The sequence below is a fragment of the Meriones unguiculatus genome, assembly GCF_030254825.1.
Source record: "Meriones unguiculatus strain TT.TT164.6M chromosome 13 unlocalized genomic scaffold, Bangor_MerUng_6.1 Chr13_unordered_Scaffold_37, whole genome shotgun sequence".
Lineage (NCBI taxonomy): Eukaryota > Metazoa > Chordata > Mammalia > Rodentia > Muridae > Meriones > Meriones unguiculatus.
This window is the reverse complement of record NW_026843647.1, coordinates 6,155,268-6,182,917: the sequence shown is the minus strand read 5'-3', so window position 1 is coordinate 6,182,917 and position 27,650 is coordinate 6,155,268. Positions and strand designations below refer to the sequence as shown.

Here is a 27,650-nt window from a genome sequence, read left to right as displayed (position 1 = left end):
TGACAGAATGTTTACAATGTAAAAAGAAGACAATATTTTATTGATGTAATATCTCAACTAATCTAATTTGAGCATCAGGGACACAGAGCTGTAGAAAAGGTTTTTGGTATCCAAAGCTGGCAATCAGTCCTCAGTCATCATATTAAGATGGTCAAAGGAGATCCAACAAACTTGTCTCCCACTTTGTATATATCAGTCTTGGCCTAAAAGCCCATAATCACCTTACACACACACCAGAAATGTTTCTTTTTAAGTAAATATCCTTGCTGTTACTTCATCTATAACCTATATATTACATACTTCCTATAGAATGCAGAACTTTAAGATGAAATGACATATGGATAATTCAGAGGAACATATGGATTCACAGAATCCAATCTTATGTATATATTCATATCACATCAAGCTATGTAGTGAGATGCAGTTGATGGATGATTAGACCACTTCATTACATCTCCAGGATACTTGAAATCACAAAGCTTTGAGTTAACAAAATGAACACATTCTTACAGTTTCTCTTCAGTATGTTTCATTCATGAAAGTGAAGCCTATTGAAATTTACAAAGGCTTCATCACGGTGAATATATTCATAAGGTTTTCTCTTGAGTATGATTTCTTTTATGTCTTTGGAAAAATGTGACATGCAAAGGCTTTAGTAGTTATATTCATAGGGTTTTGCTTCAGTATGGAATCTTTCATGCCTTCAGAGGCTTTACCACACTGATTACATTCTTAGGGGTTCTCTCCAGTATGTGTTCTTTTATGTATTTGAAGACTACTGAATTGTGAAAAGGCTTTACCACCTTGATTGCATTCATAATTTTTCTCTCCAGAATGAATCCTTTCATGCCTCTGGAGGTAGCAGAAAAATGCAAAGCCTTTATTTACCTCATTGATTATATTCATAAGGTTTCTCCCCAGTATGTATTCTTTTATGCTTCTTGAGATTTCAGTGTTGTGAAAAGGCTTTCTCACACTGATTACATTCGTAGGATTGGGCTCCAGTATGAATCCTTTCATGTCTCTAGAGGTTTCACCAACGTGCAAAGGCTTTACCACATAGATTACATTCATGGGGTTTCTCTAGTATGTATTCTTTTATGCGTTTGGAGATGTCCGTGTTGTGAAACGACTTTACCACACTGATTACATTTGTAGGGTTTCTCCCCAGTATGTGTTCTTTTATGTAATTGGAGACTACTGGGTTGTGAAAAGGCTTTCCCACAGTGATTACATTCCTAGGGTTTCTTTCCAGTATGTGTTAATTTATGCCTCTGGAGATTTCCGTGTTGTGAAAAGGCTTTCCCACACTGATTACATTCATAGGTTTTGGCTCCAGTGTGTATTCTTTCATTATTTTGTAGACTACTGAGGTGTGAAAAGGGTTTCCCATACTGATTACATTCATAGGGTTTCTCTCCACTATGTGTTCTTTTATGTTTTTTGAGATTACCGGTTTGTGAAAAGGCTTTACCACATTGATTACATTTTTAGGGGTTCTCTCCACTATGTGTTCTTTTATGTAGTTTGAGCTTCCTGTTATTTGAAAAGGCTTTACCACACTGATTACATTTGTAGGGTTTCTCTCCAGTATGTGTTCTTTTATGTATTTGGAGACTGTTACAACATGCAAAGGCTTTACCACATTGATTACATTTATAGCATTTCACTCCACTATGTGTTCTTTTATGTAGTTTGAGAGTACCGGTTTCTGAAAAGGCTTTACCACAGTGATTACATTCGTAGGGTTTCTCTCCAGTATGTGTTCGTTTATGCTTTTGGAGATGTTCGTGTTGTGAAAAGGCTTTCCCACACTGATTACTGTTGGGAGCCGGCAAAGCCCTCAGACTCTGATTTGTAATATCCTGCCGGACAAACAACAGATGTCCGAAACCATAGATGTTGTTTTTAGTGACTGTATAACCTTGTGAGCCTCCACTGTAACAATCACATGAATCAAGTGATTTCTTACAATAGTCTTGGTGATTTTCCACTGTTATTTCCTCCTCCTTGAAACCCCCCTCCCTACCAGAACTGCCCTATAAAAATAAAACTGCTGCACAATAAAGTCAGCACTTGAAAGGCATTCATCTACTTGTGCTCGTTTCTCTCTCTCCCTCATTTCCTACAGGTACGACCTCCTTCGCCCCCACAAATAACTAGGTCCCACGGGTTGGGACAGAGTGGCGCCCAACGTGGGGCCCAACGTGGGGCTCGAAGTACGATAAAAGAGCTCGATAAAAGAGCAGGCCTGCGACATCAATAGATTGGTCACACTCCTCTGGCCCGGAGAAGACTGCATGACCTGGTGAGTTTTTACACTTCCGTCTTATCGAGATGGGGCATTCTTTGTCTAAGGAGGTGTCCTTCATTAAGGATCTTAAAGCCTCCCTTCGAGAGAGAGGAATTAGGGTCAAGAAAAAAGATTTAATAAATTTCTTTATTTACATTGACAAGGCCTGTCCTTGGTTTATGTTGGATGGCCCTACCATTCATCCCAAAAAATGGCAAAAGGTAGGACGTGAGCTCAATCAAAAATTAACTGAGGAAGGAGATCAATCACTCTCCCCTACAGTTTTTTCCTTTTGGGGCATTACAAGAGATATTGTTGAGGATGCCGACAATGATGCTGGCAAACGACAGTTACTTTCGGTTGCTGAATATTGTCTTTCTTCATCCAAGCAAAATTCACCCGCCGCTTCTCGTCCTCCCTCTCGTGCTTCTGATTCCTTCTCTTTGGCTAATGCCTCTCCTCTTCCTAGCCTCCCTCGACTTTATCTGCCTCTTTCCACTGCTGATGTCCTGCCACCATACTCTGGGACGTCTAATCACAAAGAATCTTTAAAATCCCTCGGCTCACCTGTCTCATTTACACAAGATCCTGAACCCCTAGATCCTGGAGATGCCGCTACGCTCGAGGACGAGGCCGCTCAATATCATAATAATGATGACCCTCCACTCGCCTCCGCACCTCTGCCATCTGCTCCTTTTGTCCTCCCATCCTTCCCTACACTGCCTACAGATATCCTCTCAGAGACCCGGTCTCGTCTTTCTGCCCAAGTCCGTGACCTGACCGAGATCCTCCATCTCTAATGACAACTTTCGTGACTTACAACTCGCTGTTCTGCCCTCCCTACATCCAATCCTGCCTCCGCTATTCCTGAGCGTTCTCTTCCATCCAACTCTTCGCTCATAAATCCGGTTTTTCATCTGTCCACTCCGTCTCAACTTACTTTTCCTGTTACTACTAGCTCGCAGGCAAGCCGTATTTCTGGCCCTTCTCAATCCACGCCGACTCGCCCTGATCATGTTAGCATTAGAATCCTTGATGATGAGGCCTCCGATGAGCAAAATAGCGAAAGTGATAGCGAAGAGGGGCCCCAGTCTCCTAACTCCTCTAGCGCCCCTGCTAGTTCTTCTGCTAAAGTCAAAACAAAATCCTCCTCCGAGGAGCCTGGTGACTTTCATCCCCTTCGCTTCAAAAAATTAGAAAAACTTAACTCAGCCGTCCGCACCTATGGCCCTAATGCTCCTTTTACTGTTTCCCTCCTTGAAAGTATGGCTGGGGGCGGATTCCTGACACCCAGTGAGTGGCTTACTGTTGTCCAATCGGTTCTCACAAGAGGCCAATTTCTCTCATGGCAGGCTGACTGGTATGACCGCTGCCGCAATCTGGCTAATAACAATTTAAAAAATCCTGACAAAGCCTCAGCAAAATGGACATTTAATAAATTAACAGGACAGAAAAAAAATATGCTCCAGAACAAGTACAGCGTGCTTTCTCTGTCGGGCTCTTAGCTCAAGCCCATGGGGCTGCCCTTGCCGCGCAATTCCAGTTAAGGGGTCTGTTCTTTCACCCTTAACAAAGATTATCCAAGGCAATAATGAGGACTATTCAGAATTTGTGGGGCGCCTCCTTGAGGCAGCGGAGCGATCATTGGGATCCGATAAAATAGAACAAAAAGAAAGTAAACTCCTTAAACAGCTGGCCTTCGAAAATGCTAACTCTGCCTGTAAGGCAGCCCTGCGGGGCAAATATAAAGATAAGGACCTTCCTGAGATGATCCGTATCTGCTCAGATGTTGATACCTTTACTCATAAGATGTCTCAGGCCATAAGTCTAGTCATGGGAGCCGCACAAGGCCCCAGTTCAAAATTCTCTTGTTTTAAATGTGGACAAGTGGGACATTTTGCACGACAATGCCCTCAACAAAATTCTTCCCCTTCGGGACAAAATGGAGGGCTTCCTCGTCCCTTGCCCACTACTGTTTGTCCACGTTGTCGGCGAGGCAAACATTGGGCCACTGCCTGCCGCTCCAAAACGGATGCCGCAGGAAATCCTCTCCCTCCCCAACAGGGAAACATGAGGAGGGGCCAGCCCCGGGTCCCTCAGCCTATCAACTTCATGCCGGCCTCGGGGGTAAGCCAGCCATGCCACAATCAGACCCTAACACAGCCAGCGCCAGACCAACAGCCTGCCTTCCCAGGGCCACTCCCGGGAGCGCAGGATTGGACCTCTGTGCCTCCACCGACTCAATTCTAACCCCTGAAGACGGGGTACAAGTTATCTCCACAGGAATTTTTGGGCCACCTCCCCCACAGACTTACTATTTAATTTTGGGCAGGGCATCTAGTACATTAAAAGGCATTAATGTCTTCCCCTCTTTAATTGATAACGATTATACTGGGGAAATAAAAATTTTGGCTAGCAGCACGCGGGGACCCCTCCCAATTACTAAGGGACAGCGATTGGCTCAAGCACTCCCCCTACCCCTAGATTTAACCGCTCCCGCTTTAGGCCCTCCTCGAGGACCATCTACTCCCGGATCCTCGGACATTTTCTGGATTCACCAAATGACTCAAGAGCGACCCACTCTAAAACTTAAACTCAATGGAAAAACATTTGAGGGCCTTTTGGATACAGGAGCAGATTCCACAGTAATTTCTCAAAGAGCATGGCCTTCTTCCTGGCCCTCCCAGCCAACTTTAACTCAGCTACAAGGCATAGGTCAATCTCTTAATACCCTACAGAGTTCCCAATTGCTGACCTGGGAGGACCCTGAGGGAAATAGCGGACACGTGCGTCCATTTATAGTCCCTGGGCTCCCTGTTAATCTCTGGGGGAGAGATATTCTTTCTCAAATGGGAGTCCTCATGTTTAGCCCCTCAGAGGCAGTCACCCAACAAATGCTTAAACAAGGCTTTATACCAGGAAAAGGATTAGGAAAAAATAATCAAGGACCACCCAAGCCTATCTCGGTTGTTCCAAAATTTTCACGTACAGGACTTGGTTATGAATCACATTTTTCTTAAGGGCCATTGCTCCCCCTGCACTCCAGGCAGATAAAATAACATGGAAAAGTGACTCCCCTGTCTGGGTTGACCAATGGCCCCTTCCTCAGAATAAATTAACAGCAGCCATGCAGTTGGTGCAGGAACAGCTTTTGGCTGGACATATTGTACCCTCCACTTCCCCGTGGAATACACCCATATTTGTTATTCAAAAGAAAGGGGGAAAATGGAGACTTCTCCAAGACCTCAGAGAAATTAATAAGACTATGGTACCAATGGGGTCACTCCAACCAGGACTCCCCTCTCCGGTTGCCATTCCTAAAGGCTATACAAAATTGGTTATTGATTTAAAAGATTGTTTCTTTTGTATTCCACTCCATCCTGATGACTGTAAGCGCTTTGCTTTCAGCGTTCCTGTTGTTAATTGTATCGGTCCGTCACCCCGCTTCCAGTGGAGAGTGCTGCCTCAAGGGATGGCCAACAGTCCCTCCCTTTGCCAAAAATATGTTGCCCAAGCTATTGACCCTTTTTGACTAAAATACCCCAAAATATATTTCATCCACTATATGGATGATATTTTATTGGCAGGACCCGATGCTACTGAACTACAGGCTATTGGACAGAACTTAACTATTTCACTCCAACAACTGGGACTTCAAATAGCCCCCGAGAAAGTGCAGCTTCACCCTCCCTATCTCTTTCTCAGTTTTGAACTCCTTCCCAATAATATCCTGTCTCAAAAGATACAACTTAGACGAGATTCACTTTCTACTTTAAATGATTTCCAAAAGCTTCTGGGAGATATTAATTGACTTAGGCCTTATTTAAAACTTACAACTGGGGAACTTAAACCTCTCTTTGATATTTTACGAGGGGATCCTGACCCAGTGTCCGCCCGACAGCTCACCCCAGAAGCCATTGAGTCCTTGGGTATAGTTGAAAAAGCTATACAAAATCAAAACGTTGGATATTTTTCCCCAGACCTGTCGCTTTGGCTATTAATTCTCCCCACAGCCTTTACTCCTACTGGACTTTTATGGCAAACTAAGCCCTTGTTCTGGATTCATCTCCCAGTGTTCCCCTCTAAAATACTTCCCACATATCCCTCATTGGTTGCTCAAATCTTCAAATTAGGAAGAGAGGCATCTCTCAAACTTTTTGGAAAGGACCCAGATATCGTCTGTACACCATATAATTCCTCTCAAGTACAGTGGTTAATTCAAACTTTGGATGATTGGGCTGTTAATAGCATTTCCTTTCAGGGACAACTTGATAATCATTATCCTGCTGATAAACTTATTCAGTTTTTGCATAAACAATCTGTCTTTTTTCTAACGCGAACCAAGACTTCTCCCATTCCTGGAGCTACATTGGTTTTTACTGATGGCTCCTCTTCAGGAATTGCTGCTTTTAGTATTCAGGGGCGGATTTTTCAATCTCAGACAGATCTCTCGTCTGCTCAACTGGTGGAGCTGGTTGCAGTCATAAAAGTCTTCGAGAATCTCGCAAGCCAAGAGTTTAATCTTTACACTGATAGTGCTTATGTTGCTACTTCTGTTCCGCTGCTTGAGACTGTCCCTTATATTAGGCCTTCTACCAATGCTTCTCCTCTTTTTGCCAAATTACAAGCTTTAATGCTAAGACGCTTAGAACCCTTTTTTATTGGACACATTCGAGCTCACTCTGGCCTTCTGGGACCCCTGAGTGAGGGAAATGACTTGGTAGACCAGGCCACCCAGCCTAAGTTAGCCCTTTTTATGACATCTGTTGAACAACCTGACCCCCTGATACAAGCCCAGGAAGCTCATCGCTTACACCATCTCAATGCCCAAACGTTTCATCAGATGTTTTCTATTACAAGGGAGCAGGATAGACAAATAGTCCACCAATGCCAAAATTGCTTAATATTTTTGCCCGAGCCTCACCTAGGAGTCAACCCTCGAGGTCTGACACTGGGAGAGCTCTGGCAGATGGATGTTACACATTATTCCCCTTTTGGAAAATTAAAATACATTCATGTGTTTATAGATACCTTCAGTGGATTCATTTTTGCCTCTCTCCAATCGGGAGAAGCTACTAAACATGTTATAAGCTATATTCTTGCATGTTCTGCCTGCATGCCGTTACCTAAAATCATAAAGACAGACAATTGCCCTGGATATACCAGTAATAACTTTAAACAATTTTGTGCTCAATTAAAAATCAAACATATCACAGGGATCCCTTACAACCCACAGGGCCAAGGCATTGTAGAAAGAGCACATCAAACCCTTAAAAATATGCTTCAAAAATTACAACATTCTGGAGGAATTTTATACCCTCCAACAGGAAACTACAAAACCCTTTTAAATCATGCTTTATTTGTCTTAAATTTCCTTACTCTTGATAATAATGGCAAGACTGCAGCTGACAGATTCTGGCACTCTTCCACATCGGATACCTATGCTCAAGCAATGTGGAAAGACCCATTGACTTACAAGTGGTCTGGTCCAGACCCCGTATTAATTTGGGGAAAAGGACATGCATGCATATTTGACTCCAAGCAACAAAATGCCAGATGGCTCCCTGAAAGATTAATAAAGTTAATTAATCCCCCCAGGGAAACCCCTGAGGAAAAATCTAATTGTGTTTAATTACAGAAGGATGTTCGGCCTTGCCATTCTTTAGCTCCTGCTTGTAGTCCGGCTGGCGGTAAGTGCCCCCTCCCCTTATCAGATTTATAATTATACCTGGGTTATTGAAAATCAGGCCAGATATATTGTTAATTCTAGTTCTTCAGTCGGAACTCAGCCTCACTGGCCCGATTTAGAAGTGGACCTTTGTGCCCTTGCCCTTGGTGTACACCCTGATTGGGGTGTTGCCAAGATTCTTTGGCCTCGGCCCAGAGGTATAGCACCTGAGTCTCTGCATTTTCCTCCCAATCCTGGCTGTGCAAATGCTCTTGATAGAAGGATTCTTCAAAACTAGCATGGTATTTATGTCTGTCCAGGGGCCCATAGGGACCGATCTCTCAACTATAAATGCGGATGGGCAAATGATTATTTTTGTGCTTCATGGGGCTGTGAGACTACCGGAGATACCTACTGGAAGCCCACTTCCAGTTGGGATTATATTACTGTTAAACAAAAATACACCCCTCCAGAAAGGACTCTTACCTATGCTTGCCCTTCATTGGGCTGTGTTCCCTCCACCTATTCCGAACTCAATCCTCAGACATTGCCCTTATCATGTAAAATTAATGATCCTATTACTAAAGGATGGTGTAACCCCCTGCTAATTCAATTTATTTCCCAGGCCAAGCAACAAACTTGGACTGGTCGGGGGTTTGAATGGGGACTTAGGTCCTATAAAACACATATTGGGCTCACCTTCAAAATTAAGTTACTTAAAACCATTCCCCATAAAACTCCTGTTGCTGTTGGACCTAATCCCGCCCTCCAACCAGCAAAACCTAAGCTCCCTGCTGTTTCCAGTTTTACTACCCCTAGTTCTACCCTGTCGCCCCCTTCTGGAGCAACTCTTTTTTCAGCCTACTCTCCCAGAAGGATATATGAGTTCCGCAGATCTCATCATTTCTTTGGTTAATGCTTCTTTAGAGGCAATTTGTAACACCAGTAACCCTGCCTATGAGGAATGTTGGATCTGCTTTTCTCCCACTCCTCCGTTTTATGAAGGCATAGCAATAATGGGTGATCCTATCCCCGCCAATGACTCTAAGTCCCTGCTTTGGCATGCTTCCCCTGAGGGAGGCCTTACTCTTAGCTCAGTCTCAGGTTTTGGCCATTGCCTCCTGGGACCCAATATGATTCCCCCACGACCATTACAGATGATCTGCAACCAGACATCTATTATTAATCAAACATTTTTATTCACTAAGGCTCCCAATAATACTTATTTTGCTTGTTCTACTGGACTTACTTCCTTTATTACTAATAAGGATTTTTTAGAAAAAAGAGACTACTGTATTATTGTTGTTATTCTTCCCTGTTTTTTATTCATGATTCCGACAGCTTTCTGTCCTTTTATGATGGTGGTATTCCTATTCAAAAAAGAGAACCTATAATGGCCATTACTCTTACTGTGCTTTTGGGCTTAAGTGCCGTGGGGGCTGGAACCAGTATTGCTTCCATGGTCACTTCTCAACAACATTTTTCTCAGCTCCAAGCAACCATTGATAAAGATTTGAGTGAGCTCCGAGAAGGAGTACAAAATCTTAAAGACTCTGTGGCTTCCCTTTCTGAAGTAGTTCTTCAAAACTGGCGAAGCCTTGACTTAGTTTTTTTAAAAGAGGGAGGCCTTTGTGCCGCCTTTAAAGAAGAATGCTGTTTTTATTCTGACAAGACTGGATTGGTACAGAATAGCTTAGATAAGGTCAAAAAGAACCTGGAAGAACGTAAAAAGGATCGAGAACAACAGGAGTCTTGGTACCAAAATTGGTTTGCCACCTCTCCTTGGCTTTCCACTCTTCTTCCCAGTCTTTTGGGCCCCCTTATGGGTCTGTTTCTGCTCCTCTTCTTTGGCCCTTGGGCCTTTAATCGTCTCTCAAGTTTTATTAAAAGACAGGTGGATTCTGCAATCAAACCCATCCAAGTCCACTACCATCGCCTGGCTGGGAAAGAAGAATTTGCCATAGAGCTTCCACCTGATGCCCCAGCCTCCCGCCCCCTAGATTTTTCCTCCCTGCTCTCCCCTGCCCCGAGATGGAAGTTTTGGGGCCATCCTCGTAGCTAAATTTGGACTTTTACGACTCTCACAATTGGCTGACCAAAAATAAAATTTCTTCATTTGTTAACTAAGACAGATTTAACCGCTGTCTTCTAGTCATATTGGGTACACCCTCATAATTCTCTTCCTTACAAGTCTTTGGGGAGGATTAATGCGTTACATTTCCACAAACTGCGTGGTCTGGTAAGTCAGAGACGGAATGAGTGGGTAAGTCTCGCCCCGCCTAAGACAGCACGACCTCGCCTAGAGGAGGCCGATCCAATAACGGGTAAGGGTCCAGCACCGCCCTTCCAACAGGCTCAGACCCCGTTTGTGCCCCTGTTTTTATAAGGACTCTTGCCTCTCCTTTCTGTTGATTCAATTCGTCTATGGCCTTTGCACTCTGAGGGCTTTGTCCCATTGCACCAAAAATGGCATAGACCTATCAACGAAAGTAATCATGTCCTTAAGTCTCTCTGGGGAACGCAACCTCCACGGCTTGTTTATGTGGGTTACCCAGGTAGGCTACAAAAATTGGCTGATCAAAATTATTCTTTACATGTTCATTGAGAGTCTTAAAAGTCCCCTTGCTTCTAAAAAGATAAAAAGGGAGGAGATGTCCGGAGCCGGCAAAGCCCCCAGACTCTGATTTGTAACATCCTGCCGGACAAACAACAGAGGTCTGTGAATCATACCTTTCAGTTAATAGCCCTGCCGGACAAACAACAGATGTCCCAAAACCATAGATGTTGTTTTTAGTGACTGTATAACCTTGTGAGCCTCCACTGTAACAATCACATGAATCAAGTGATTTCTTACAATAGTCTTAGTGATTTTCCACTGTTATTTCCTCCTCCTCAAAACCCCCCTCCCTGCCAGAACTGCCATATAAAAATAAAACTGCTGCACAATAAAGTCAGCACTTGGAAGGCATTCATCTACTTGTGCTCATTTCTCTCTCTCCCTCATCTCCTACAGGTACGACCCCCCTTTCCCCCACAAATAACTAGGTCCCGCGGGTTGGGACAGATTACATTCGTAGGGTTTCTCTCCAGTATGTGTTCTTTTATGCCTCTGGAGATTTCTGTGTTGTGAAAAGGCTTTCCCACACTGATTACATTTGTAGGGTTTCTCTCCACTATGTGTTCTTTTATGCAGTTGGAGACTACTAGGTTGGGAAAAGGCTTTACCACACTGTTAACATTCATAGGGTTTCTCATTAATATGTATTCTTTTCTTTCTGCAAAGATAATTCAGATATGTGTAAGCTTTACCATATTCGTTACCCTCATGAATCTTTTTTTCAAAGATTGATTTACTTAATATTTATACTGTGTTTTGCCTGCATGCTAGATGAGGACACCGGATCTTAGTATAGAGGGTTACAAGCCACCATGTGGTTGGCTGGAAAATGAACTCAGGACCTTTGGAATAACAGCCAGTGCTCATAACCTCTGATCTCTCCAGCCAGTGATGAATCTTTATGTCAGTGTAAATTATGTTTGCAATTTGGTTTAATCATAAACTGAAGTTACATCTTAACCTCTTATCACTTTCTTTACATTCATAGTTTACCCCTTGATTGTGGGTTTCTGTACCTTACAAGATACCTTTGATGGTAAGAAACTTCATTACATGGCTCACTGACTGCATCACTTTTCTATAAGTGGTTTTTCATATTTAAAAAGATCTAGAAGGAGTCAGCTTTAGCACAGGGACTGCATTCATAAATTTTCCTATAGTTGTAATCACACTGCATTCATAAAGGGAACCAAAATAAACACAACAATTTCCACAGGGCTAGTAATCGTAGGGATTTTTTGTAATGTGATTTCTTTGGCTATATTCCCATTGAGCATGAAAATCTAATTAAGTATATTAGTTTAATTTTTAACAGTCCTCTCTTTTGAGTAGACTTTCTGAAGGTGATAGGAGTTCATAATTCATTCGTTATTAATCATGAATGGATGAATGAACATATGAAAAAATATAAAATTATAGTGTTGTCACTATCATGCTTTCTATTGTACACATGTACAGGATAGTTTAGAATGCAATAGTCTATGATGATGTGCATCTGGAAAAACCCAACCAGAAAAAGTGGGCAATGCTGGATCCTTCCCAAAAGCATCTCTACATAGATGTAATGATGGAGATCTACAAGATCATCATTTCTATTTAGGAGATAATAAATACTCTTTAAGAATTCTCTGCAGAGTAGAGGGAATTTTATGAATTAAGGAGAAGATAGCAAGGGGAGGATAGGAGCTCCACAAGGAGAACGATTGAATCAATATATTTGGGCACAGGGGTCTTTTCTAAGACTAATCCTCCAACCAATGACAATTCATGAATATAACCTAGAACCCCTGCTCAGATGTAGCCCATGGCAGCTCAGTATCCAAGTGAAATTCCCTAGTAATAGGAACTGTCTCTGAACAACCTTTGCTCTTTGAACAACCCCTGCTGAGGATGCAACAGCCTTGGCAGGCCACAAAGGAGGACAATGTACCCTGTCGTGATGAAACCTGGGAAGCTTCGGTCAGACGGAAGTGGAGGAGGGACTCACATATCAGTGGACTTGACAAGGGGCTTGACAGGATATTAGAAAGGGAGGGAGAATTGGGAGGTAATGGGGTACAGCTGGGATACAATGTAAATAAACTGTAATTAATATTAAAATATAAATAAAAAAGGAAGAACAACAAATGAAACATTTCCACATACACACAATTTTGCTTTTTGTTCTTCAAAGACAGTATTCTTGACCCTCATAATTTCCATCTGATTAAGTTTCACAATTTTCCTTCAGGTATTTGAGTAACATAACCTATGTTATGGAATATTTGCTCAACAGTAGGTTTTGTACACAAAATTATCACCTATTTTATGAGTATGCTCTTTACAATATGAGTGGCGAGAGGCTCAACAGGTAGGGATTTCTACAGAGTATCTGCAATGTAGATATGATTAATGATTTATCATTTATAGAGGAATTTTAATTTAGAACATGGCTGCTCTGTCAAAAGACCCCATCCAAACACCTTCTATGTCAATGTGATCTGGCTAGAATACAAACACACCTTTAATCCAGGAGACAGAGGCAAGCAGATCTGACTTCAATGCCTGCCTGGTATAGAGCAATGTCCAGTAAAGAAAAGCTTGGATTCAGGCATGGTGGTACATGCTTTTAATCCCAAACTATGGGTGTAAAAACAGCAGGTAGAAGGAAGCACCCATATTTGAAAGTGCTGTCTAATACAGTGGCAAAGGGGACAAATTCAGAGAAATATTTGACAGAATAGGATACATGTATCTCTCATGCATATCTCATTTGAAGAGAGAGGAAAATGAAGCTCCTTAATGTGGCAGTACATGGAGAGAGGAGAGAGTTTTACTGGGATATTAATAGAAAGACAGGTTGGAGAGAGAGAACTAAGGTGAATATCAAATGAAGCAGAGAATAAAAAAGAGCTGAAGATTAGAAAAGACTGATGGAGTTAAGTTTGAGACTAAACAATGCAATTTAGAATTCAGGACAAAAGTCAGATTAAGCAGTAATTCTCAAGACAGAAAATCTTGTAGGCCAAAGAAAGAGTGTATGGAACCTAGAAGCTGCCCTGCTCAGGCCTAGGGTAGCAGACAGAGGGGCAGTAATTTTCAGAGATCATAATTTCTAGATTGAGTAAATGTCATTTGTACAGTAATATCTATTTAGCAAGGGTTTCACTGTCTTCTTTTGCATTGAAATGCCTGGCAAACATAAATAATATAATATACCTTACGGTGAGGAACATGGGTTATGGAGAATTTAATGTTCCTTACTACTCTTAAAATGGTGTTTGTTTTTCCACAGTTGCTTTTCTTTAAAATTTCTGGGACACATTAAATTTTTTTTCACAGCGCTGGGGAGCTGGCTCAGAGGTTAAGAGCACTGGCTGTTCCTACAGAGGTCCTGAGTTCAATTCCCTGAAACCACATGGTGGCTCACAAGCATCTACAATGAAATCCCATGCCCTCTTCTGGTGGGCAGGCACATGTGCAGGCAGAATAATATATAAATAATGAATAAATAAATCATCTTTAAACATTTCTTCATAGGCATATTTATATAAGCTTCCGTGATTAATTACCTTCCATATCTAGTAGATAGTCGATAATGTTCTTCAGTATTATGCTCTTCCCAATTGTAGCCTGAAATATGGACCAGAAAGTGAATGAGAGGGGATTAAAAATTAGACAAAATTTAAGTTTCTATATTCAGTGAACCTTAGAAACATGCCTGAATTTTTCTTTCTCATCCCAAGTGAACTTATATTAGAACATCAATAAGAAAAGTCAACAGTAACAACAGTTGTCCCCTTTACATGAATAGAGAAAGAAAATTCACTGGCTTACCTATAGCTGTAAGGTGCTTGCAGGTCTCTATCATCACATCTTTGTAGAGACACTTCTGGGAAGGATTCAGCAAGGCCCATTCTTCCCGAGTGAAGTTCACATTCACATCAGCATAGGTAATTGAATTCTAAATGATCCCATAAATGAGGATAGCAGAAAGCACAATGGTGACAACAGTGTAAATGCATTCTTCATTGACAATATATTCATATAATTTTGGTGATTCCCTGACATTTCCTGAACCAGAAGTTTCGATATACTCATCAAGTCATTTTAGAAGAAAACTAAATGAGGAGGTTCACCTCATTTCTGCAACCTTTAAATGGAATGCAGTATTTCAAGAGAAATGAAAAGTAACAGACATAAAAGAAAGCAAGACAAGCAAGTAGATGCATGCACAATTACTAACTACAAAATTTAGAAGCAAGCACGATGAACTGGTTCAAGACTTTAATTCAGGCACTCAAGAGGCAGAGGTATGTGTATCTTATTGAGTCAGAGGCCAGCGTAGCCTCTGAAACAAGTTTCATGACATCCAGAGGTACATTTAAGACCTGAGTCCACCACAATCATTCAAATAAGAAAGATAAGCAAGATACAAAGAACTCCATGGTATTTCTGAAGTTCCTACAAAGAATTATATATTCACAACATTTCTGTATCTATCTTCCAGAAACCTGAAGTGTCCCAGCTTAAACTGTAATGTTAATGAAAGTTAACTAAAAGGGAATGCATGTTCAAACAGGTACAAATGGACAGATGAAAAAATTAGTACTGGAATTGTTGGTCATAAATGATCAACATAAGGCAGTTGCAGGGCTCAGCAATGAAAAGCTCTTGTTGGTCTTGCCAATAACTGGGCTCAATTGCCAGTGCTTACATGGAGGCTCACAACTCCCCATTACTTTAAATTCTGAAGTTCTGAGGCCAGTCAGCTGCTGACTATTGTGAGGACCAGGTACACAAGAGTTGCATAGTCACACATACAGCAAAAAATATTAGTAATATTCAATCACTTAAAAAAAAAAAAGAAGCAGGTAGAACCTGACTTGCCTGAAATCCAATGACTCAGAAGACTCACGCAGTATTAATGTTATGAATACAAAACATCCTGAGAAACAGAATATACTCTCTACCAAATATCAAAATTCAAGTGTGGATATGGATGAAGATCAGCATAGTAGCATATGCTTGACATGTACAAAAACCTACATACCACACTCATCAGCAAACATGAAAACAAAAACTGCTAGGCATATTGGGCCACAATGAATCCCAGTCCTCTGGAGCCAGAGTGAGGTGGATCTCTAAGTTTGAGGCCTGGCTGGATTGCATACCTACATCCAGGACAGTCAAATCTACACATAAGCCTTGGTCTTGAAAAACAACAAAATTAAAAATGCAAAACCTCAGGATACCAAAATAGCTTAGCAATGAATAGCAATTTCTTTGACTCCTTCTTGTGATTTAGAGATAGATTGGATAATGATGAAGCCCACATGAGCATGAGAAGGAAACAGACTGATCGGTTTCAATCACAACACAGTAGACAGAAACAAAAGGAAATGGTTTGTGATCACAGACACTCAAATTCAAATCCAATCCCCAGTAAGGAATATGGACAGATTCCTCCTACAAAACCTTTTATACCTTCCTCCAAAGAATCACACATAGAAGAAATAAATGTTCAATGATATTCTCCTACTTGTTTCTGTGAACCTTTTCCACTCTCTGTTACTGAAGACCCAGTTCTTACGGTTGCCCCTAGCACTCCAAAAGAACAGCAATGGAAACTTCCCTTTTCCTGTGTCCAAGTCTCCTGTGGATTACACACTCCCACTTTCTGTTCTGCGTCCGGGATCCCAACTGAAAGTACTCAACTCAACTCTAGGCCATGTTTGCATGGAGACCAAGGTGGTATACTGGGCATCTTCCCCACTATATTTCTTACAGCATGCCCAATTCTCAGGATCTTCACTAGTGTTTCAACTGAACACATATGGCACCATCCACTCCATACCATCCCAGCAACCTTAACACCATGAACAAACTAGCCAAGCAGGCCATTAAATAAACAACATTCCGCCAACAAACTTTCTGAAACTTGAGAGCACTAACAGAACCCCAAGAACAAAACTCCCACACATCAAATCAGCACTTATACCTATAATCACACGAAATGATGCTTAGATCCCAGCTTAGAAACAGATTCAAGAACAGTCAGGCAATATATCACCACCTGAGCTCAGCTATAATACCATAGCAGGAACTACAGCTATCTGAAAATTACAAAACTTTCTACAGAAACACAAAGGATATACCTTCTCTTCATTTCATGAAACTTCCTCTAACATTGACCACATACTCAGACACAATGTAAGTCTTAACAGAAAATTGAAATAATTCAATGAAAATAAATACAAATCATATTCAAACTCATGGAATGTAATGAGGAATGAAAGTGATGCAAAGAGGAAATATCATAGCACAAATTGCCTACATAAAGATATTGGGGAGATCTCATACTATCAACATAATGGCACACCTGAAAAGTCTACAACAAAAATATGTAAGCACACAAAAGGAGTAGACATCAAGGAAGAATCACTTTGAGGGCAGAAATCAATAAAATAGAAACAGAAGTTAAAGAATCAATGAGACAAAGGGTTGATTCACAAGAAAGACAAACCCTTATTTAAACTAAGTATAAGACAGAGAGGAAATATCCAAAGTAAGAAAATTAGAAATTTTATTAAGAGTTTATTGTGACAATGCAGCCACTTCTGATGAAAATTGATAGACTAAGATAAGAAAGGAGAGGAGGACCTCCCTTATCAGTGGACTTGGGGAGGGGCATGCATGCAGAAAGGGGGGGAGGGGAGGAGGGAGGGGCTTATGGGGTGATACAAAATGAATGAAGTGTAATTAATAAAACTTAAATAAAAAAATAAAATCAGTAAAAAATAAAAATAAAAATGAATAAATAAAATTTCACTCATGTTATGTGAATGTGTTTTTCTTTTAACCCCAGGTGTGGACCTTGAGGCTGATTCAGTTTGATTATGATTAAATCACAGCTGTTAGTTATGATTATCTCATGCTCTAGCAAGCATGAGGTTTTTTCCACTTGCACATAATTTAATTTTGGGTTTTCTGGAGAGGGTACACATGCCAGAACCATGAGAAGGCCTGGGTTCTTTGAAGAAGAAAGAAGCTGCTGCCCTATGTGATGTTGTTCACCCACACTGCTACTGTGTTTGTCATTGCTAGTTTATTGGACTGCTGGATAGCCTGTGAATAACAGGTATTGCCCCAAAGAACCTGGCCACCCTAATCCACAGGAAGCATCTTAAAGGGACCTAGATCTCCTTTCCCTCTACTCTTCTTTCTCTTTTACATAGTGGGGGTGTTGGAAGGAATAAGGGTTGTAAGGGAGGTATAGATTTAAGAACGCAAATAAAGGGCTGCAGAGATGGCTCAGAGGTGAAAAGTACTGGCTCCTCTTCCAAAGACCCAAAATAAAATAGATTAAACAAATAGTACCATTTGCTGTTTCCTGTTTGAGTATAATTCCGGACTCCAGATGTATGAGACTGGCATTGTTCAAAAGAAGCCAATGACCCTACACAACATTAAGAATCTGAAGAGGTCAGAGTTCCTTGTCTGTACTAACCTGCTTTCTCTCCTAACTAGGGGTGGTGGATAGAAAGGAGGTAGAGGCATTTAAGAATCCTAAATTAATTAGGTTTTTGAAAAAATGAAGCCTATAGTTTTGCTCTCAGCAATATGAAATGTGTATCCTTGAGGAAAATGCTCAGGTCATTTTTTTTATGTTATCTTTCACTAGCTTGGACTGTGGCGTTAGAGAGGTTCCTTCTCATTTCATTCCAAAATGATACCTTTGCTTCTCAAAAAGAAAAGAAAACTGAACTCTATCCATGTCCCTTACCCTTCAAAGGCTGCCATTACAATGCCTCGCCCTTCAGGGCGCTGTGCCCATTCTCTTCCCTTTGAAATACACACCCCTGCATGTCTCCATTCCCAAAGCCAACACCCACTATTGTCATAGAGAAGAGTACTACAGACTCCAGAGATGAAATTCTGGAACTATCTCCATACCTTACCTCAAGATAAATTACAGAGAAACAGTAATAAAAATGGCATGGTACTAGCATAAAAATAGGCTGTTTGATCAATGGAATCAAATCAAAGACCCAGAAATAAACCCACACAGCTGTGCACAATTGCTTTTTGACAGAGGAGTCAAAACCATACAATGGTAAAAGACAGCATTTTCAACAAATAGTGCTGCTCCAAATACATGTCCACATGTAAAAAATGCAAATAGTTCCATATTTTTTTCTCACCCTGCACAAAACTCAAGTCCAAGTGGATCATAGACTTCAACAAAAACCCAGGCTCCTTAAATCTGCTAGAGGAGAACCTGGGTAACAACAGCCTTAAACTCATTGGTCCACGAGACAAATTCCTGAACAGAACACCAACAGCACAGACTGTAAGATCTACAATTATTAAATGGAACATCTTGAATCTGAAAATATTTTGTAAAGCAATGAACACTATCAATAATATAAGATGGTCATCTGCAGATTGAGAAAAGATCTTTACCACCCTACAGCTGACAAATTACAACACATTGTACAGAAACACAATAGAATATACCTTCTCATCATATCATGAAACTTCCTCTACAATTGGCCACGTACTCAGACACAATCTAAGTTTTAATAGAAAAATGAAATAACATCCTGTATCCTATCAGTCACGATCGTATAAAGGAAGATATAAATAGCATCGTAAAAAGCACAAAGCTTACAAACTCATGGAAAGTGAATCATCTACTGAATGAAAAATGAGTTAAAACAGAAATCAAAACTTTTAAAGACTATAAAATTCAATGAAAATAAATACACACCATATGAAAACTCATGGAATACAATGAGGAATGAAAATGGTGTTAAGAAGAAACTTCACAGCACAAAGTGCCTACATAAAGATATTGGAGAGATTTCATGCTATCAACTTAACAACACACCTGAATAATCTAAAACAAACACATGTAAGCACACACAAAAGGAGTAGACATGAAGAAAGCATCAACTTGAGGGCAGAAATCAAAGAAATATAAAGAGAAGGTATAGAATCAATGAAACATAGGGTTGGTTCTTTGAGAAAATCACAAGATGGACAAACTCTTATCAAAACTAATGAAGAGAGAGAGAGAGAGAGAGAGAATACCCAAGTTAATACAATCAGAAATTGTATTAAGAATTTTTGTTTCTTTAAAATCCCACTCATGTCATGTGAATATGTTTTTCTGTTTTTCTTTTAACCCAATATGGGGAGTATGATGCTGATTGTCTTGTGCTCTAACAAGCATTTTGTTTTGCCCCCTGCACATAGTTTAATGTTGAGTCCTCTGGAGAAGGTACACATGCCAAAGTCATAAGAGGGCCTGGGGTCTTTGAAGAAGGAAGAAGCTGCTCTTCCTGATGCTGTTCACCCACACTGCTACTGAGAATTCCTGCAGCAGACCAGACAAAATATCAAACAGTAACAACAATTAAAGCTAAAATGAGATATCAGTTTCAAAGAAAGGAGTAGTAAATGGGAGGTGAATGAAGAAAATAAAAATTAAATGACATGACTCTTCCTAGGTATGGTGGGGAGAAAGTTTATTATAGATAGAAAGGCACACCCACAGGCAGGAAGATCTGGGGAAGCCCAAGGTGAACACAACCCTGAGCCATGGGAGGACAGGGAGGAAAAGAGAGGGGCACGCAAAACCCAGAGCCAATGACAGTAAATAACAGCTAAAACGGAGCAGGTAACCAAAATGGGTAGACTACAGAAAAAAGAGCAGCCCCAGCTCTGGGCTATAGGGCAGTGTATGCCAGCCATGTCCTGTGAACAGGTAGGGATCAGGGATGCTGAGCAAACCTGGTAGCTAATTCTGCTCTGAACTGTTAAATAGGCACCTCAGCCATTTGTCCCAGGATTTCAGTCTTAACAGTGCCCAGGGCCACATGAAGTAGGGCTCACCATCCATCCCACTTCTAACACGTAGGACTCAGATAGCTCAGCATTCCTAAGGCCAGGACAAAAGACCTCACAAGCAGCTGATGGCTGCGGGTTCTCACCTAGCCTGGGAATGACAAACCACACCAGCTCCTTCTGTTCTGCCTCCTGCTCCACCACGTTGGGGGCGGCAGCCACACACTCACCATATCGCCGCTTTGGAAGTCGCCTGAAATCCCCTCACTGGACCCAGCAGCTAAGCTCAGACCACAGCATGCCAAACATTCCACACACCTCAGCTACTGATCTGAACCTGCATCATGGCGCCCAGAAGAACCCTCCCCTTCCTCTGATTCCTGGAATCGTCTGCAAGTCCTGATTGGCCAGTGAGTCTTGAGCGACATGAGCACCTCCCCTAGGATTGCAGTGTACTGAAGAGACAAAGCATAGTGCTTCTTGCCCTAGGAGAAATGAATGCATGTTTGCTAATTAAAAGAGCAATGAGGACCTGGCTTAGGGAAGAAGCTGACTCTGAAGAAGCCTATGCTCCGGGCAGACACCTTGGATCCATGACTTGAACTTTGGGTTCATATGTGGAGAATCAGGGCCACACCTTTTCCAGATCTGCAGAGATTTGTGTTTTGACAGACTTGTGCCTGATGTCAAATAGCCTCATTTTCAATCTTACAGCACTCAGTAGACACTTCCCCTCCTCCTCCTCCTGGAATCAAGGTGAATAGCTTGAACAGCCCATTATTCAAATTCAGTGGAGTGAACAACCCCCCCACAAGAGGAAGGCTATCACGAATATTAACAATTTGGAAAGATTTTAGGAAACAAAATGAGATTGTTGTTCTGTGACTTCACACTGGGATCCTCTAAACTGTAGGTACTTTTCAACTGGTAGGTATCAGACAACCCTGGGAGAAAATCAGGAAACAGATGATACACAATTTGGACCAGGCATGTCTTCCTCTGTGGGATTCTGGAATTAAAAAAAAAAGAAACACACTGTGTTATCACAAATGTGGTGTAGATGAACACAACAGAATGACTCTCTATATTGATGAAGAAAGTGGATCTATAAAAATTGCCTGTACCTGTGGACAAATGGAATGTTGAAGAATCCAGTAGTTGCTTATACCATGTGGCTGAATGTCTCACCTGGTGTTCAGTAGATACCAGAATTCCAAAGAAGTAGGCTATACTTCCAGTTACAAAAAATATGAACTTTCTAACCAGAGTTCCTGCAAGCAAAAAATAGACAGAGGTATCATCTTCACTGGCCTTTTCATGTGTAGGTTGCCATCAGAAATATGTCTTAAAATAAAGAAGGATCTTATAACCTTAAAAGATGCAGATTAATACCCTAGTGGTGGTGGTACAGGCTTTTAATATCAGAAATCCAAAGACAGAGTCAGGCAGATCTGTGTGACTTAGAGGCCCACCAGGTATACAGAGGGAGTTCCAGGACATGCTTGGCTACACAGAGAAACCCTGTCTCAAAAAATAAAAATAAAAATAAAAATGAATAAAAACAAAATCAAGTTCAATAAATAGCACTTGAGAAAATGGAAAAAAATTGTCATGGCTCAGAAACACTAGGGACTTAAAATAATAAGAATTCAGAGCTATGATGCATTAAAGATGTCAAATTTAAAGAGAAAAACCAACAGCTGCACCTTCAAAATGAGTAAAGTTATAGAATGCACAGCTATACTGTGACCTTGACAAAGTTCAGACCATTTCCTGGTAGACCAAATGTGATTAATAAGATACTCATCAACCTTGACCCTATGTGCAATGTCAGCTGATGAGATCTATAACCTAACACACACAGCTCTAGCCAGTGACCTGTGTCTCAAAATTTGAATAGACTGAACAAGGTCAACCAGATTACCATATATATTTTCAGGAGAGAGCCCTTATTGTAAATTCAATATCCATTGACTCAACCTAACATTCACAAACTGCACAACCCCTAATCTTATCTCTCTTCATTATATGATATAAATTAAGACATGCTGTGATATTACAAAATCAATCACACTGCCATAATTGACTCCATTTTCTTAATGGGATTCCCAGCAGCTGATTGCCTGCCTGTGTCTTGTGCAATTTACACAATGAACTATGCCTCCAACACTGGTCTGAAGACAGAAACCATGCACCATGTACAAATCCTGTGCTTAGGTGGACATCTATGATATGATGTGTTAATATCTAAACATGAAATGAATTGCAAATATTTCCATTTTTGTAAAAATAGTGATCTTTAGTCGAGCAGCTAAAGAAATTATATTATACTCATAATTCCCTCCTTTGGATCCCTCCAGATACTACATACAACAACTATTCATGGATTTGTTGTCTCTTTTATTCTTTTGTTGTTTATAAATATATATGTATTCATAAATATGTACAAAATAGCACATTAAACATTTGCATATATTATGCAAAAAAGGTTATTTAACTGAAAATGATACATTGGAACAAACTCTAAGTAAAACAAGAGGGAAAATAAAAAGGGAGCAAAGATTCAAAATTAGTATCAATAAGGTACATATCATAAATTCTATCTCAAAAGATGGTGTGGCTTTGCAAACATTTCTAATAGATTGTTGCTAAAATGTGTGAAAATAGATCACACACTTAGTAGCTGTATAACTCTGTAATAGTTTGTATGGACTGCTGTCCGTTAACCCTAATCCATCCTGGAACTACCACTGATGCCTGAAAGTAAGGGTTTGACAGCAGTTTAATTATGCCTTATAAATTATCCTTGAACTGAGAAAACAAAAGTATGGAAATACCATGTCAATACATTAAACAATATCAAACCTATGAAAAGATTTTTCTCAAACCCAGAAATTTTCACTAATCTGTGGTACTTTTATTGTAATAAGCCTCATCATGGCTTAAACTCTCTTATAATTTGATAGAAATAGTGATCTTTAGTCGAGCAGCTAAAGAAATTGTTTATCAGTTTTCAGTGCTGTTATGTTTTGAATCTTTCTTTTCCTCCGTGTCCTGCTTTTTGCTCCTTGTTAGTTTCAAAGTTGGCCTCATAAGTGGCAGAGCTGCTGACAATGTCTTCACTGACAGTCCAGAAGAACTTCAGACCAGGAAAAAAAAGGACTGCTGTCAGAGAAACAGAAATTGAAACTCAGCATTTCTCAGAGATTTGTTCAGCAGATCTCTGTTTGGTAGAAAAGTCACCCCTTCCTTTGTCAACCCAAAGGGTCATGTGGTGCTGATGAGACCAAAGAGACTACAGCAGACCAAATTTGCCAAGCTAACTCCAAAGTAGTCCTGGGATGGACTCTTCTTCCCCTGCAAACTCTCCTTATAAAACTGACATGGATTTTACAGCCATGTACAGTTCTCTGCCATGTAAAAACATTCAACAGATTGTTTACCCAAGGGAAGTTTTCTTTGGACACACAAAGTGGTCTAGTTCAGTGATTTCATTTTACAGTTCCTGTACTTTACATCCTTGGTAATAAGTTTTTCAGGTACTTGCATGGAAACTTGGAACCTGCCCTGGAAATCCTGGCCCAGGACTAACAGGTTCATGACCTGCTCTAGACCTTTTGAGAGCTTTAGAAGGACCTGAGAATTTTTCTGTCTGTCTGTCTGTCTGTTTGTTTGTTGGGGTTTGACCTTTTATTTTTGCTGTTTTGTGTTTGGTGTTTTGGTGATTCAGGTGAAGGCCAACCCCCAAGTCAGCCTATGAAAAATGCATGCTGCTATTCTACCTCATAGGCCCTAAAGAAGGCCTAGTCAACTCTCCCATAGTTACATAAACCACTCCTTAGCATGTGATGTAAACTGGTGAGAAATGTGGTTAGATTGTGGCTATCTCTTGGCCCAGGACAGATCTCATCATAGGAAATTCCAAGCATCTGGTCCCTTCATCTGTTCTTCATTATGCAAGTTCCCATCAGCCCTAAGTTGTCAGTCTTAACAGGTAGGGTCAGTGGCCTGGTATGCCAGGTCTAGTATCATTTGCAGAACAACTTGGGGCATAGATCACTGACATACTCACAATAATAACCATCGCCAGAGAGAATTCCTGACTCTTCACAGATGGACCCAAAGACCAAATCATACCTTCAAGGTCCCTGCCCTTAACATAGGCTTCACCCAGGTCAACTTCCTCCCTATTCCAGACAGCAGTGCACCACAATGCCATGCACAGCCTCAGTCTATGGAAGACCTGATTCTTGATGCCTGGCTCTACTTTCAGCCTGCACTGTTATCAAATTACTTTAATTGGTAAATTCTTGTTTTCCTATTGTCATCTTCAGTACTTTTGACTACCGGTTATGTTCTATAGCCCTTGAGGCAGCATCTGTCTGGAATCAATATCAGGAATTTCAGTAGCTAGCCTGTGAAGGCTTTTCCAAGTCCTCCAGTACTCTTAGTAATTAGCAAACATGCATTCATGCCTCCTTCAAAGTCATTGTTTTCTGGAAACTTTTCCAAATATAGTACCCACATAGGTGAGAATTTTCATCTCTGAGCCCGTGTTAATGTTCTGTATCTTCTTTCTTCCTCAACTCTTCTTACACCTTCGAAGAAGACAACACAAGCCAAACAGTATACTCAGTTTGAAGCCCATATACCTGACTACATCTTTTCAACATTCTTCCAATCTACAAAGCTCCTTTTCTTCTTGTGGTGGCAATCTCTACAATTCTTGGGTCAACTAAAGAGATTCAGCTGTGCTGCAGGAAGTGAGAATTTATAACAGCATTCACCAGTTCCATCAACAAATATTGGAATGTTGAATTCCAAAACTGAGATAAATTTGAGGAACTTTCTTACTCTAAATCAGTGCATAACTGGATCAGAGATAATGATGTTCAGATATAGCACAATAATGAAGTGAGTCTATAAGGCCAATTCCTGGTTTTTGAGAGAAATTTACATTGCAATGCTAACAGAATCTTTTGGTTCCTTTGGAAAATTGTTCAGTAAACTGAGACTAGAGGGTGTACCTTAGGACAAGCTGACTCATTCTGTACTCATAGGATCCACCCACGTATGCTGGGATAACCTTCTCCAGGTCTTTCACTCTCTCCTTATTCTTGGAAACTCCAATGGAGCTGCCAGTGACAGCACCCTGTACTCCCTCTCTGACTGTTCTCACCTTGTCATTCCTGTACCCTGCCTCCCTGGGAAGCATAAGGATATGCTAAGAGATATTTATATGTCTCCCTTAGGATGAATTAGTGAACAGTAGGCTGCATGAAAGTCAGATTTCCCTGGGAATCACATGCTGGGAACAACTGAATCATCCAGAGAAGAATGATTCTTCTGAGGAAGCATTTGCACCTCATCTGAATGAATACCTTGCTGGAGACAGAAGAGCTAAGCATGGGGTCCTGCTTCAGGGATGGGTAGAATTTTCTTATACTGCATGGTTAGATTACTGAGTTGTGTACACATTTCTTTTCTTCTTTCTAAATATGTTATTACACCCAGGATCAAATAGTTAGCTTCTAAAGAGCAGGTCAATCAGATTATGTCAGAGGCAGTCCCTCTTCACATTAGTATGTAACCCAATTGGACTCTGAACTGCCTTGGGCTACATCTGTGCAGGGGTTCTGGGTTATCTCTTGGTTGGAGTATGAGTCTCTGGGAAGTTCCCTGTGTTCAAATTTTCTGGTTCTGTTGCTCTCCTTGTGGAGACCCTGTCCTCTCCATCTCTTAATATTTCCCAGTTCTTACATAAAATTCCCTTCACTCTGCCCAACAGTTGCCCATATTTAGTCACCTCCCCCTGGGGGGGAGCAGCCTTACTAGGCCATAGTAGAGGACAATGCAGCCACGTTTGATGTGAACTGATAGACTAAGATCAGAAAGGAGAGGAGAACCTCCCCTATCAGTGGACTTGGGGAGTGGCATGCATGCAGAGGGAGGAGGGAGGGTGGGGTTGGGAGGGGAGGAGGGAGGGGCTTATGGGGGATGCAGAATGAATAAAGTGTAATTGATGAAAAATTAAAAAAATGCTCTAAAAAACAACAAAAAAGAAGAAATAGTTAGCTTCTATCTTCACTGTTATACTTTAGTCACAATGAATAAGTATCTTTTTTCTGACTTTTAGCATTCTTTTTTTCTCTTCTGTTCTCATCTTCTATTATGTTGATGATGTCTCTTATCAGAAATCGCTGGCTGGCTGAGAACTCAGTATATGAGTTTTCTAGAACATCAGAGACATTTGCCCTCTTGCTTGCAGATGATCTGTATTGTAGTTGGGCACATCACAGCCAGCAAATTGGGCTCTTTTAATTCAGTTATTGAGGATGAGTGCATGAGCCTGGCTGCTTAGGTACCCATGACACAAGTTCTGGTCCTAACTTCAGTAACAGAAGAAGGCTCCCATCAAATAAAGCCCTCATCCCTTAAACTCCACTGCCTTGCAACTATGAACAATATTGTTATTATTTATCATTAAGTCTATCATAACTCATCTCTGGAGTATGGGAGTGTCTGCCCTTAATCTAGAGATGGTGAAATGCAGGCTCACAGAGATAAGTGGCTTTGAAATACAATTATGTGTAACTGTTCATCATACTTATCCCATCATTCTAATAAATCACTAAATGAAGTTAAAGCCACTTCAGCCAGGCATGATGACACAGATCTGGAACCATGATGCTTAGGAAGCAGAGGCAGGAATTCTGGATTTCACTAAAATTTAAGTTGAGATTGGTCAAGGGGGTGTTTTACAAGGCCCATGGAACCAAGGGAGGCTGTTATTATCTCAGGCCAATATCAATAGTCTTCCCCAAAGCTCTGTGCCTTCAAGTGTTATGGCACCAGAAAGTTTTAACACTGAGACTCGGGACCATTTTTCTCCCCTCAGCAGTGTCCTCTTATTCCTGGCAGCCTGAGACACCAGTTTAGTAGCCTGGAATATTTGAGACCTACAACCCTTGTATTTTGAGCCCAGCATATTTGTACACAGTAGAGGATGTCTCTTGATATGTGCATGGGGTTGGCAAGGACAGAGATCCGTGGGATGGCAGCACATTGGTTAGGGTGGATTTTCACCTGGCTCTTCTCCACACACATCTCAGAGGCACAGATATAAGCCAAACACATGCCCTGTAAATTAAATGAAAGAGAAACAGGAAAACCAGGGACTGGGCTAAGAATATCATTATGAAGGACATATTGCTGCACACTGCTAATCTTTGCACTTGCCA

General features: G+C 41.0%; 1 pseudogene; it reads right to left on the bottom strand.

Annotated features, from left to right (window-relative positions):
• Window positions 1–1,364: 1,364 nt before the first annotated feature.
• Window positions 1,365–11,130, bottom strand: LOC132650971 (zinc finger protein 120-like; annotated as a pseudogene).
• Between the last annotated feature and the right edge of the window lie 16,520 nt (window positions 11,131–27,650).